Source organism: Equus asinus, chromosome 8 (assembly GCF_041296235.1).
Source record: "Equus asinus isolate D_3611 breed Donkey chromosome 8, EquAss-T2T_v2, whole genome shotgun sequence".
In the NCBI taxonomy this organism is placed as follows: domain Eukaryota; kingdom Metazoa; phylum Chordata; class Mammalia; order Perissodactyla; family Equidae; genus Equus; species Equus asinus.
In genome coordinates this window covers 69,496,005-69,509,840 of record NC_091797.1, presented here as the reverse complement: position 1 = coordinate 69,509,840, position 13,836 = coordinate 69,496,005, and the positions used below count along the sequence as shown (strand labels likewise).

General features: G+C 58.5%; 1 protein-coding gene across 4 annotated transcripts in view; it reads right to left on the bottom strand.

Moving 5' to 3' along the window:
• GALNT9 (polypeptide N-acetylgalactosaminyltransferase 9) overlaps positions 1-13,836 on the bottom strand; it is a 106,532-nt gene that overhangs the window by 80,406 nt on the left and 12,290 nt on the right. Inside the window, exon 1 of one of the 4 annotated variants that reach the window (XM_070515804.1) lies at positions 13,215-13,365. The exons of the other annotated variants lie outside the window; for them this stretch is intronic. The gene's annotated coding sequence lies outside the window, so the exon portion shown is untranslated. Of the gene's footprint in view, positions 1-13,214; positions 13,366-13,836 lie in introns of those variants that run through there. 4 annotated transcript variants of the gene reach the window in all.

Genomic DNA, 13,836 nt, shown 5'->3' with positions numbered 1-13,836 from the left:
CATGGCTTCCGGAGGCACCAGGCCTCCTTCAGGAAAGTGGAGGCAGAGTTTCTCCTGTTTGAAACCCTCTGCTCCCTCCTCCAGGCGGAATCAATGCCTTCCGTCCTTGAATCAGATGTAATTTTGAGAACAATGGGAAACTTGCATGCATCAGCTCAGCCTCCAAAATGTCTACCCACAACTTTTAGACAAAGAAGCGGAAACTAGCATCGTCACCCACCCTTCTGGTGCGTGGAGGTCTGAGGCTGGTCTGCGCGCTCACCTCTGCTACGCTGCCCGCACCATGTGCTGGGCGTGACACAGGCTGCCTCCTCTATTCCCCAGGGTCCCCCTCTACGCCGGCACCTTTGTCACCCCATTTCACAGAGCAGACCGCTGAGGCTTGCCACGGCCACATAGCCAGGAAGGGGCAAGGCCGGCCTCTAAACTTCAGATTGTCTTCAAGAAGCATCTTAGAGGGGCCAATACAGGTCCCCAGCTTTCCTTCTTGCCATCAAGGACACTAACCAAGGACTACTTATCAGCATTACTTCCGTCTCCTGAGAGGAAGCTGCCGCCCAGAAAAGGAGGGAGGCACGGCTCCTGAGGAAGGAATGTGGCGCCTCTGTGACTCACGGCTGCACTTTCCTTCTGCCCCGGGGGGGTCGAGCTGCAGAAGGCTCTCCTGGGCTCCTGCTTGCCGACAGATGTGCTGGCTGGTCGCTTCCCTTCCAGGCGGCTGAAGGCCACAGCCAGCACGGCATGAGCACTGACCCGGTGACCATGAAGAATGAGTTTGTCCAGCATCAGGATTGAATGTGCCCTGACCGGGGGCGTCTGGGGGACCCCTGTTCACACCCAAGAGGAGCCTCACGCCTCTGGAAGATGTGAGCTGCCAGCGGGCGCTCAGGAGCCTCCTCCAGCTCGGCAGGAGCCCACGACGACCAGGCCACACCCGGGTCCCCAGTGCCGCTGGCTCGCGCTCCTGCAGGGCCCTGGAGGAGGCATTGCCCTTGGACAGGGGTCAGGAGGCACGGACGGCACCACTGCTCAGCCCTCGGCGGGGAGAGGCCTGCGCTCTGCGCTCCCGCTCAAAGCTACTGTCACAGCGTCTCCTATGCTATTACATATAAGACTCAACAATAATCATAGTTACTCCTTATCTTTCAAGTCACCACGTAATGTTCCATCAGATGGATACATAAACATCCGCCTGACAGTTCTCACATGCTGACACACTTATTTATGTGTTTTTTCTACATATTTAGGATTGTCTTCTTATTTCCGAGACTGAACCACTGGGTCAAAGATACAGATATTTTTGTGGCTCTTGGTGCCAAATTACTTTCCAGAAGGTTTAGATTAGCTTTCTGTCACTGCCAGCAATGCTGTGTTTCTACTTCTTTAATTAGAAAGAGCATTTCTTCCGATCGAAAAGGCTGTAAATGCTTGTTGTAGAAAATCTTGAAAACACACACACACACAAAAATGTACACGTGTACACACAGCTGACAGGTCCTTTCCAAACCCAAAGGCTCACCATGCCCTGCTGACAGAGTGCCCATCAGGGGTACCCACTCCTTCCAGAATGTTCTCCTTTCTGATGCTCTTGCTCAGAGCCCGAGTTGACACCTCTGGTGAAACGAGTTTGGTTCCAGAGGCAACGATCTGACATTGGAGAGGAAAAGCAGTTTCCGTCTGAGAGTCAGGCTGAGCACGGCCTCCCCCCCCTCAAACTCATCCTCGCCACCATAATTGGAAGAGATCATGCGTTTACGCGAAAGGCCGCCTGGTGCCCACAGCAGTTCTGCTTTTATGGAATAATCGTTTGAAGTTCCTTTCCCACGACCTGAGGGAATGCACTTTTCTAATTACAAGAGATAATTTGGAAGACATCACAGGGGAGGAGATGCTGTGTCAGAGGGTGGATGTGAGCTCCAACTCACACCGGGGATGGACACGGGGTTTGGAAGCAGAACGTCAGTGGAGGGAGACAGACCTGCGATGAGTGGTCTGCATCCCGTTTCCCAGGCACTTCTTCTGACACGCTCTGAGGAAATGACAGCAGAAGTTCCCGATCAATTGAGATTGTCACTCGGCATCTGGGGGGCAGGCACTAGGGAGCGGTGGGGACTGGGGCACATGGGTGAACACATGCTCCCCCACAGGGTCCACTGCTCCAGATCTTCTTGACACAGGAGAAAGCAGCAGTACAGATTCATATCTCTAAATATCAGCAACTCATTCATAGTTTTGGGGAAAAATCACTACAGTAACAAACAAATAAGGTCTCTATCTATTATTTAGCCCGGACAGGTGTGGTAGGATAAATGGGGGCTCACAGAGGCATCAGGATCTAGCCCTGGAAGCTGTGGACACGATGCCTCAACAGTAAAAGGGACTCTGCAGATGAGATTAAGTGAGGGACCAGGAGACGGAGAGTCCCGGGTTATCCAGGGGGGCTCTAAATGCCATCACAAGTGTCCTTACAAGGAGGTAGGGAGAGAGTTGACACAGAAGAGGAGGCCGCATGACGGCAGGCAGAGGCTGGGGGGATGCGGCTGGAGCGAGCGGCTGAGGCCCCGGAGGCCGGACGAGGCAGGAAGCATCCTCCCGGAGCCTCCAGAGGGCGGGCCCTGCAACCCCTGGATTGCAGCCCGGGAGATCCGCTCTGGCTTCTGCCCTCCAGCACGTGAGAGAACAAATCTGTGCGCTCTGAGCCACCCACATGTGATGATTTGTCACGCAGCCTCGATACCACCAACTGAGCAGCTGTGACGAGCAGCGGGAGCTCGTGTCCAGCGTGGCGGGAAGCAGTCCCCCCTCTCCTGACCATGGAGGGAGCAGGGGCTGTGGGGCGGGCCGGCCACCTTGGCCACACCTGGGACACCTGGGACTCCTGCGACTCCCGAGCTACAGGCCTGGCCTGGCCTCACCCAGCGCGTGTGGCTCCTCAGCAGGTGCCTCCCGCCACGTTCTCCGTCTGATGGTCCGTGCTCCCACCGTCCTGGGCTTCCACCGCCAGCCCAGCGCTACTGAGAAGGGCTGGCTCAAGCGGACCAGGCACAGGCCCTGGCCCGGTGGCCTCCCCAAGCCCGCGAGGCTGTGCCGGGCCGAGGGCGGCGCCCCTCACTCACAGTCCTGCCTTCTTGCCTGCACTCCTGAGCACCACGACTTACTGAGAAGGAGAGGAAGCCCCCACGGTGGGCTCCCAGGGCCCTGGGACCTGTCCTGCCGCCTCCCACTCTCATCTCGTGTCTGCCCGCCCCACTGGCCTCTTCGTGTGCCCTGCACTTGCTGAGCACCTCTTCTGCCTGAAGCCCCCACGGGGGAGCAGGGCTGGAGCCCAATACAGTTCTGATGCCAGAACCGGGCTTGTCCAGGCCCTGGGGGGGGGGACAAGGAGAGGGCCAGTGAGAGCTGCGCTTCTGCAGTGCCTGTGATGTGCCAGCCACCCACGCCTCTCCGTCCTTCAACCCTCCTGCTGCCCTCTGGGGTCAGCACTGTATTGTCCCATTTCACAGATGAAGAAACTGAGGCTCAGCTTTGCTCCATCCGCCACACAGCCCAGTCACAGCTGAGGCCTGGCGCTCTGGGCCGCCTCGTCCAGGGCTCCTGACAGCCAACGCAACCTCCTGTGCAGCCTGTGGCCCCCAACAACTTCCCAAATCCCGGGCGCCAGAGGAGGGGGGCCGCAGCCCCGCTGCTCCCAGCCAGGGCGGGACCCTAGCTGGGCACGCGGGTGGCTCACAAGGCAGACGGTCGGGGCAGAGGACAGGCCTGGGGCGGTTATGGACCCTGGGATGGTGGCCTCCAGCGCCTGTCTATGTGGATGGCCTGGATGTTGCAAGAAGAGCAGAGACATGGGGGAACCAGGAGGGGTATGGGGCTGAGCTCAAGGCTCAGGGGCGCTGCCCGCGGCCGCCAGCCTCGTCGGCTCTGAGGAACCAACCTGGGTCAGTTTTGTGGGAAGGTCTGAACTTCCAGCTCCTTCGGAAGGACCTGGCAACCTGGCGGCCGGGTCTGCTGCACTGCAGGGCAGCGACTGCATGAGCCAAGTGGTCTGCCCCTTACACAGGCCTGGAGCCGCTTTACACGGCCGCCTGGAGGTCGAGCGGCTGCGCCCTGATCTAGACGGAGAGAGAAGGGTGTGAGCGGAACAGTGGCCCTGAGGACGTCCAGCTGGAGCTGCGGCTGTGGCCTCATTTGGAAGCAGGGTCTTTGCAGATGTAACTGAGGGGAGGACTTTGAGGTGAGAACACCCTGCACTAGAGTGGGTCCCAAATCCAGCGACCATGTCCTTGTAAATTAGAGGGGCTCAGAGAGGCGCAGGGAGAAGCCACGTGAGACAGAGCAGAGACGGCAGTGGGGCGTCCGCAGCTGCAGGACACCAGGGATTGCCAGGAGCCACTGGGGCTGGAGAGAGGCCTGGAGCAGATTGCCTTCATCCTCCAGGAGAAATCAACCTGCCCGCGCTTTGATTTCAGACTCCCGGCCTCCGGAGAAGGGGATATGGGGTGGGGATAACTTGTCCAGGAAAACGGGCAGTACAGACACTGCGGCTGCTGGGCCAGCGTCTATTCTCTTTGTCCTCTTCGTCAGCAGAACCACAATTTCTTCTGTCGGGAACAAGTTCAGCTAAAATGTTCTCCTCCAGGGCCTGACCTTGCAACTAGGAGTGGCACGTGACCGAGATCTGGTCAATGAGATTTAAGTGAATTTTCTGGGGAATGTGTCTAAATGGCACAGAATCAGCTTGTATATCAGTGAGCGGATATTTTTGCCTTTTATCTACTATCCTTCCCCTTTTTTCCTGCCTGGAACTAGGACTCAACTAGGAACTAGGAACTAGCCCACATGTGACCAGGAGGTCAAAGGTCTCGCAGTAGGAAGGAAGGAGCTGGAATCCAAATAGGGCTGGGCTCTTCAGGACGTCTGGAGCCCTCTCGATTTTCCGTCCATGAGAAAAACAAACCCCAGTGCAGCCAGGACTCTGCATTCTCTCACCTGGAGGAGCAGGGAGGTGAGTGCTAGGGACGAGGGGCAATGAGGAAAGCCAGGTGCCTTCCCCGGCAAGTGGCCCTCCCCCAAGGAGGACTTGGCTGCCATCCTGGGGGCTGAGAGCCCTCGAGGGGGGCAGACATGGCTCTGGCTGCCAAGGACCTGGTCCCACTCTCCCCAGAAGAGTCACCTCACACTCGGCCCGCCCACTCCTTCCAGCGCAGAGTACCTGGGGGTGTGGGCGGCTGTGGTTTTTCAGTTTGGAAGGAAATGTGGCTTTCAAGCTGCCAGCTTCTCTTTGAGTTACTGATTTCCATCTGGCACAGTGACTTCAGCCAGCATTTCTAGAGGAAACAGCCCAAACCAAGAGCTGCGGGTCACGAGACAATGTGAGAGGAAGAGCAGAGGGAGGTGCCTTCCGGGGGGCGTCCTGTCCTCCCCAACAAAGTTGGGCGGCCCCAAGGTGCGGCCTGGCCCTCGCTTCAGTGTCGGGACACCCAGGGGACAGGTGGACTCCCACAGCCCAGAGACAGGGACTCTGCATCAGTGGGGTCCCCGTAAGGGCTGGCTGGGCTAGTCAGATAATCCACCACCCCGAAAACCATTGAACATGTTGGATTTAAAGCAACAATGGTAACAACACCAACTCCTAAAAAGCAATAAATACCTGACAAGATGGCAAGAAATTACGAGGCCAAACGTGAAGAAAAATGAGAATCTGGGAGATGAGTGGGCTGTGATCTGCTTTTCCCCCAAGGGATGTTCTGAATACCTCGAACTTGACCCTCCAGTGAGGACCAGATGGTCCCGTGGAGGGCCGCAGCCATGGACGGGGCGAGAGGGCTCCACCGACAGAGCCCCCGGCAGCCCGGAGGGGCAGACGCACACCTGCCCCCGGGCCTCCAACAGGCTGCAGACAGGTGCTCCCTGACGGTGACCACACGTTGTCACACATTCCAGGGCCTCCTGAGGACAGAACGAGGCAGACATCAGACAGGGCGCTGCCGGCAGCGATGGGTTCTTAGGCTGCCCAGAGCCAAGAGACCGCCAGCCGCCACCCCTAACGTCGCCTGGTGAGGGAGACTCCCCCAGTCCGCAGAGGAGCAATCACCTGCCCGGGCTCTAGACAGGGCCCTGTGCGCTGCCACCTGGTGGCCGGCGCGGAGCGTGTCGGGGGAGGAGGTGGAGGCGAGGGAGAAAGGACGCGAGCAGAGCATCCCGCCAGCCCCGGCTCCTCCTCTCCTCCCTGTAAGCACCTGGGCGCCTGGCCATGAACTCAGATGACGACGAAGCGGCGATAAACCCGAGTCTGCATCGCCTTTGCAGAAAAGGTCTCTGTCCTTCCAGCTTCAGTTTGATCCGCTCTCCCCACGGACGGCTGCTAATGTCATTACAGTCTTTTCAGACTCCCTGAGGACCCAAACCCACCGCATGTTGTCACCAGCGAGAAAGTGGCCGCCCTTCTGAAACCAGGAGGTCTCGAGGACCCCACAGGACACGGCGACCCCTGTAAATCCATCCTCCCTGAGACTGGTGCAGAGGTGACGAGTCCTGACACAGCATGCGGTGCTCCACGAGATAAATGTTCATGGGGCCAAAGCGCAGAGAGCTGGGGCGACTGGAAACACCTCCCAAAACAGATCTGGCTCCTCCTTGACTTTGTAAAGCGCGTGAGGGCTGTGGACAGCCACATGCCTGCTCCTTGCAGGAACAGGAGCCAACCTGCCCCAGATTTGGGCCTAACCATCGCTGGGGAGCGAGGACAGAGAATTCAGGCATCCTGTCACCCTGGTGGTCCCCTGGCTCTGAGGGTCAGAGTAGCCAGGTCCCGCCCTCCCCACACCCGTCCTGGCCTCCGACAGTGGACGTGCTGTGGCTCCCTAGGGCTTGGTTCTCTGCTCAGGTCCCGACGGTGGAATCTCCTGGGAACTGGTTGTCCTGGGGGCCTCGCCCAGCACTGGGGTCACAGACAGAAGGAGACCCGGGAGCCCACACTCTGGGGACAGGAGAGGGGTCCCAGAGCCAGTCCCAGGGAGCTGATAGGCTGGGTGGCCCAGAGGTTGAGACCAGCCCCGTCCCCGTACCCCCCAGGGCGGGAGCAGAGCCTGTCCCCTTCCACTTGCTTGCTGATCTCCGAGAGCAGGCACGACCGGCCTCGCTCATGCCAAAGCCCCAGGACCCAGTTCACAGATGGCACTGAGTAAGGGCTTGTGAAGGAATGAATGAAAGGATGAATGAATGAATGGACAACCACAGGCTCCCAGTCTGAAAGAGACAGAACTGGGGCCATGGGTGCTTCCCAAAGCTCCGTCCACAAGATTGTGACCTTCCAGAACGACGGGCAAGCACCAGAGTCCACGCTGACCTTGACAATGCAGTGCCCCAGGGCACGGTTCCCATCTCAGTCAGCTCAGGCTGCGTGACAAACATCACCGACGGGTCAGGTGGGGGCTTAAACAATAGACACTTATTTCTTGGTCCTGGAGGCAGGACATCCAGATCAAGGCACCTTTGGTTCCCTCGAGAGCCTCCTCTAGGCCTGCAGACGGCCGTGTGCTCGCCGTGCTCACGTGGCCTGCCCTTGGTGTGCGCACAGAGAGACAGCCCTCTCACTCCCCCCTCATAGGACGCTGAGCCCGCTGTGGGCCGGCCTCTGACCTCATCTACCCCAGCCTCCCAGGGGCCCACCTCCTAGTACAGCCCACGGGGCGAGGACCTCGACAGAGCAACTGGGGGAGGACGCAGATATCCCGTCCATTGTGTTCTGCCCCAGGCCCCCAACTTCCCGTCCTTCTCCTGCGCAAAACACACTCACTCCGGCCCCATAGCCCCCGCAGCCTCAGCCACCCAGCACCGGCTCCGACATCCGGCATCGCCGTCTTCTCCAGCATCAGCCGCACACGCTCACTCGCTCAGAACCAGCAGCCCAGGACAGTGCCTTCCACAGGCTTCAGGTCTGGGCTCCCCTGCTCGGGGCCAGGCCAGGCAGCGTCCAGTCTCTCGTTGTTCCTGGTCCAGCCCCTGTCCCCTCCCCGCCCACCCCAAATAAAGCCAGAACGTGCTCGAGTCAGTTCTGCTTGGGAGCTGGAGCCGAGCTTCCAAACTCAAACCCCACCTTCACCCACGTCCTAACTTTGGGGGAAATACTGAACCTTTGTGTGCCTCAGTTTCCCCATCTGAGAGAAGGTGACAGTGCCTCCCTCGCCGGCTGTTCGGGGCTGAACGGGACGGCGTGCGTGATGCTCGGGATAACTGGATCTTGTCGTTATTTGCCCTTTTGGCAACACACACAGTTGAACGTCTCCTGACACGGGGTTCTGGGTCTACCCCCACCCGAGGAGATCAACATCTTGGCTGCTCTCACCAGGGCAAGTCACAGCCCCGATCACATGCCTCCGTGAGGATCTGAGATGGCAGCGGCAGCACAGTGGACACAGGCAGATGCGCCCACACAGGCGCGGGGCTCGGGCGGCGGTGCGGCCCTGGAGCAGAGGTGGGGACGAGGGCCAGCGGGGCGGCTGCAGGACGACCAGCGAGGGCACCTGCCGGGCAGGCGGGGTGTCTGCAAGGCTCCAAGCGGCGGGGACTGCTGCTCCCCGGCCCAGCATCTTGGGCCATGTGAGCAGCGCTGGACACTGAGTCAGGGTGGGTCAGACCCATCCTCGAAATCACCCTTGATGCTCCAGGTTCACCCAGCACAGTGCTGGGGCCTCCTGGAGCCAGGACGAAGTCAGAGCAGAATGGGGGCTGGGAACCTGTGGGACCCACACTGCTAAGAGGCTTCCTGCTAAACCCCAGACCCCTTCCCAGCCACAGGGCCTGGGTCTGGGGCAAAGTTCTGGGCCAGGAGGAGCTCCCTTTCTGGGGTGGAGGGTGGAGTGAAGAATGTGAGTTGGCCCTGATTGAGTACCAGTGGGGTCCTTGCTTCTAGGGTCCTTCTGACCCCAAAGAGCCCCAGGTCAGGACCAGAGAGGCTGGAGCTGGGTCCCCAGCCCTCCAGCAGCTGGCAGGACCCTCAGAAGAGAGAGGATGGAGAAGGGTTAGACCCCAGGGGTGTGATGTCTGCAGGACCTGAACACTTGTGTTGTCTTTAATCCTCATCTCTCCGGGTGGCTGCTCTGCACGCCCAGAGGGGCTCACTGTCCTCCCCTCACCAGCTGCCAGGACAGTGGAAGGAGGCTGCCCTGAGCTCCGCAGCCCCGGGCAGAGGCCTGTGCCCCACACCCCTGCTCTCAGGGGCAGCAAGTGCTTCTTACAGCCCTGGGCAGTGCCTACGGCTCCACGTCTCTGGTCTCAGGGAGAGCCCATGTGGGGATGGACTGCCAGCCTGGTACAAGTGTGGGGCTGACAGCCTCATGTCAACTGGGGCCCTGGCAGAAGAGTGTCCCCCCGGGACCAGACCTGCTTTCCTGGCCTTCCCCCTACTCCAGTCATTCCAGGTACCTGCTTCCCATTCTCAGTGCTTGGCTTTGCTCACTCTGTGGGATCTCCTCTCATACCCACCCATCCATCCATCCATCCACACATCCATCCATCCCTCCACCCACCCATCCATCCATCCATCCACCACCCATCTATCTACCCATGCATCCATCCATCCATCCATCCACCCACCCATGCCTCCATCCATCCACCCATTCATCCACCCATTCACCCATGCATCCATCTATCCACCCATCCAGCCATCCACCCATGCATCCATCTGTCCGTCCAACCACCCATCCATCCATCCACCCATCCATCCATCCCTCAACCCATCCATCCATCCATCCATCCACCACCCATCTATCCATCCATCCATCCATCCACCCACCCATCCATCCATCCATCCATCCATCCATCCACCCATGCCTCCATCCATCCATCCATCCATCCACCCATCCACCCATCCACCCATCCACCCATCCATCCATCCACCCACCCATCCATCCTCCCACCCATCCACCCACCCATACATCCATCCATCCGTCCAACCACCCATCCATCCATCCACCCATCCACCTATCCAACCACCCATCCATCCTCCACTCATCCATCTATCCATTCATTCTCTCACACATCCTTCCTTCCCTCCCTTCCACCAATCCTGTGAACAAGTATTTACTGAAAACCTATTATGTGTCTGGCATTATGCTTTCCATTGTCCAAATCCCACCCACTTTCAACTCTTTCTCATTCTTTGCCTTTGCTCATATTTCTGAGGACCTACTATGTGCCAGGCACTTTGGAAAGCACTTCACACATATTATCTTGTCAGTGGAGTTGAGTGAGAAGGTCAGTGGACTGTGGATAAACAGAAATGAGAACAACACTTATCAAAGTCGGCCATCACCCTCACTGAGCAAAACCCACGCGCCAGGCATTGCTCCAAGAGCTTTCCCAGTCTCCTCACACTTACTTCTCACAATAATACCACAAGGTAAACACTACTTCATCCCATCTTACGGACAAAGACACCAAGGAGCAAGGTCACTAAGTAGCCTGACCAGCCGCAGAGGGCACGGGTGGCTCTGGGTTCTGACCCCACGCGGTCTGGCTCTGCAGCCAGTTTCAGCTGCAATGCTCTGCTCCTACCAATTAAGATAAGCTTGTTTGCTCCCTGCGTCCACTGCTAAGTGCTCAAGCATGAGGATTATTAACAGGCATTTTCCACAATCTGCTCAAAATAGTGTGAAAATAGTCTCTGTATAACCCAGGCGCTTTCTGTTATTTTCTGAAATAAAATTGAGGCATGCTGGGTTTCAGATGGGGGCTCCACACAGAGCTGATATGACACAACTATGCTGTTAAAAATAAAAATAGTCCCTTTTTGCTGTAAGAGGCAGGAGGTAGAATGCCCTGGCCACTGATCTGGCTGAGCTGATGTCTTCTCAGCCCGTCTCCGGGGAGGCAGTCCAGGGTGGGGACCCTGAAGCCAGACGTGGGTTCAAATCCCCCCTCTACCTCGCCCGAGCTCATGGGCCCTGGCCTGCTCATTGTTGAGCTCAGGCGGAGAGACGATCTCCTTACAGGAGGCTGTGAGGACCAGGCGCAGTCACAGAGCACGGACCTCCACCTGTTTGCCATGACCACCAGCTGTGCGTGAACCGCCCTCAGAAAGGATTCCAAGCAACCTCTCCGCCGGGGCTGTGGACGACCCTGCCCCAGATCTCGCTCAGAAACTGAAGCCTGGGAGGGGTCTGGCTGTGGGAAGGAGGGCAGCCCTTCACCCTGAGAACGTTCTCCAGGGCGGCAAAGCTTCCACGGCTGAGGAAAAGGATGACAGGGAGCAGGGAAGACGACAACGATGGTGCCTGAGAAGCCGCAGCATCCAAGGAGAGAGGAGGCGGCCCAGGTGGCCAGGCCACCCCCACCACAGCCCCCACCCTTGAAGCCTCCTGGGCCCTTCCTCAACTTCCCCTCCTGTCCCCTGAAAGACCCGTGAGTGGAACCACCCTGGGGGGAGCAGAGGCCTGAGACCAGGCCAGGAGGTGACAGGGCAGGGGCAGCCACAGTCCCTCTCTGGAGGCTCCCAGCACCCTCTCCTCGTCTCCCGCTGGTCAACACCGACCATCCGTCTCCACCTTCCAGGACGGGCTCTCAACCTCAGTGACCCACTTCATAACACATCTGTAACGCCCTTGATCTGAAACAGGACGTACAGATCACACGTAACCAGACACACACTTCCTTCTAAAAATCCATCTAATGTAGAGCTGCACCTAAAAAAGGAAGGAAGGCAGTTTGTACTTCTCTCCCTTAGCCGATGACCTTGTTTCCCACCTCCCCGAGAAGATGGAAGAATCTGGAAGAGAAGACACGAGCTCCCACCCCCATGTCTTGCCTGCTGCCCCTTCGGAACCACCTCCTGGCCCCGGAGGAGCTGTCCGAGGTGCTGGCCAGGCCCCGCCGCCCTGGAGGGGCAGGGTCTCATCCCCTCCCCCACTCCATGGGGTGCTCCAGCGTCTCCTCCTCCCTCCCTACAAGGAGAGAACTCCCCACTCCGCTGGAGCAGGCCCATCCACATCCACGCTGCCCTTTTCCCACCTTAGAAGTAACACCCTCTGCCAGCCCCACCTCCCTCCCAGGACCGACCCTCATCTCTCCCTCCTTTATGTCTCTGGTTCTCAGCTGGCGGGGGAGGTGCCCCAGGCGACATCGGGCAACATGTGGAGACACTTGTGGTTGTCACAACTGGCATCTGGTGGGTGAAGGTCAGGGATGCTGCTCAACTTCCCACACTGCCCAGGACAGCCCCACCACAGAGGATGACCCAGCCCCAAGTGTCGCCAGGTCAGCAGGCCTGCCTTACAGCTGAGCCCGGTGCTGCTGTCTCTAACTGCTCGTCACCCCTGCCCTCTACCTAACTGACCTCATGCAGCTCACCTCCCCCTGCTGAGCCAGCTGTCAGTCTTCAGTCCTCAGTGCCTCATCAGAGCCCTTGGCAGTACTGGTCCCCTTGGTTTCTGGGATGAGACACTGGCCTGCCTCGCTTCCCCACAGCTGTTCCTTCTCATCTCCCCAGGATCCTGCTGTCCCGGGTCCCAGGCCTGGCCGATCTCCTCTCTTCATCTACACTCGCTGCCTGGTCCAAGCAAGATCATAAAGCCTTGTGGTTTTCAACAACTGTGTGCAGACACTCCTGCTATGGGCTGAACTGTCCTAAAATTCAGGTGTTGAAGCCCTAATCCCAATGCGACTGTATCTGGACAGGGGCATGGGGAGGTCGTTAAGGTTAACTGAGGTCGTCAGAGGGGCCCTAATCGGATAGGACTTTGGTCCTACAGAGGGAGAGGCCCTGGGGATGAGCGCACAGAGACAGGCCATCCGCAAGCCAGGAAGAGCGTTCCCACCAGAAACCAGCCCTGCTGGCACCTTGGTCTCAGACTTCCAGCCTCCAGAACTGCGAGACAGTGAATTTCCGATGTTTAAGCTGCCCGACCTGTGGTGCTTTGTTACGGCCAAACGAGCCGACTAATGCAGCCCAGAATGTGCATTCCCAGCACCCCCTCCTGGATGCTTAGGGGCACTCTGCTCAGGACCCCGGCACCAGCGGGGCGTGGGCTCTCTCCCTAGACCCCTGCCTGTCACAGCCCCTCCCTCAATTTCAGTCTTCACTTACAAGTCACAAGTCCTTCCTGAGGCCGCCCCTGGGCACCTGGAGAAGATGCCGGGCCCCCACACACTCCACCCTCCCTGCTTGATTTTGCTCCCGAACATCGACCACCACCCAGCAGTCTGTGCAGTCTGCTTACCGTCGTCGGAAGAATAGCGTCTCCCCAGGACGTTCACTTCCCAGTCCCAGAACCTGGGCAGATGTCAGGTTCCGTGGCAAAGAGAATTAAGCTCACTAATCAGCTGACGGTGAGATGGGAGAGGAGCCTGGGTTATCCAGGTGGCCCCATGTAATCATCAGAGTCCTTAAAAGTGGAAGAGGGAGGCGCAGAGGAGAGAGAGGGAGGCGTGCCCGCGGAGGAAAGGCACACGGGGTGGATGCTGCTGGATTCAAAGATGGAGGACGGGCCACATGCCAAGGACACCGGTGCCTGAAAACCTGGAAAAGGCAAGACAACAGATTCTCCCCTGCAGCCTCCGAAGGGAGTCGGCCCTGAGGTCATTTGGATTTCGGCCCCGAGAGACCTGGGTCAGACTTCTGACCCCAGAACTGTGGGAGAATTCATTCGTGTTGTTTGAAGCCACTCGGTTTGTGGAAACCCCTTCCAGCGGTCACGGGAAATTAAATCTGTTTTTCTTCCTGTCTCCCCCTCCTCCGTGGACACAGGAACTGTTGGAGGGAGACTGTACACTTCTCAGTGGCTGTGTCCTTGGCGTCTTTAGCTCCGCCTGGGCCACAGGGGCACTCAGGGAGTGTTTGCT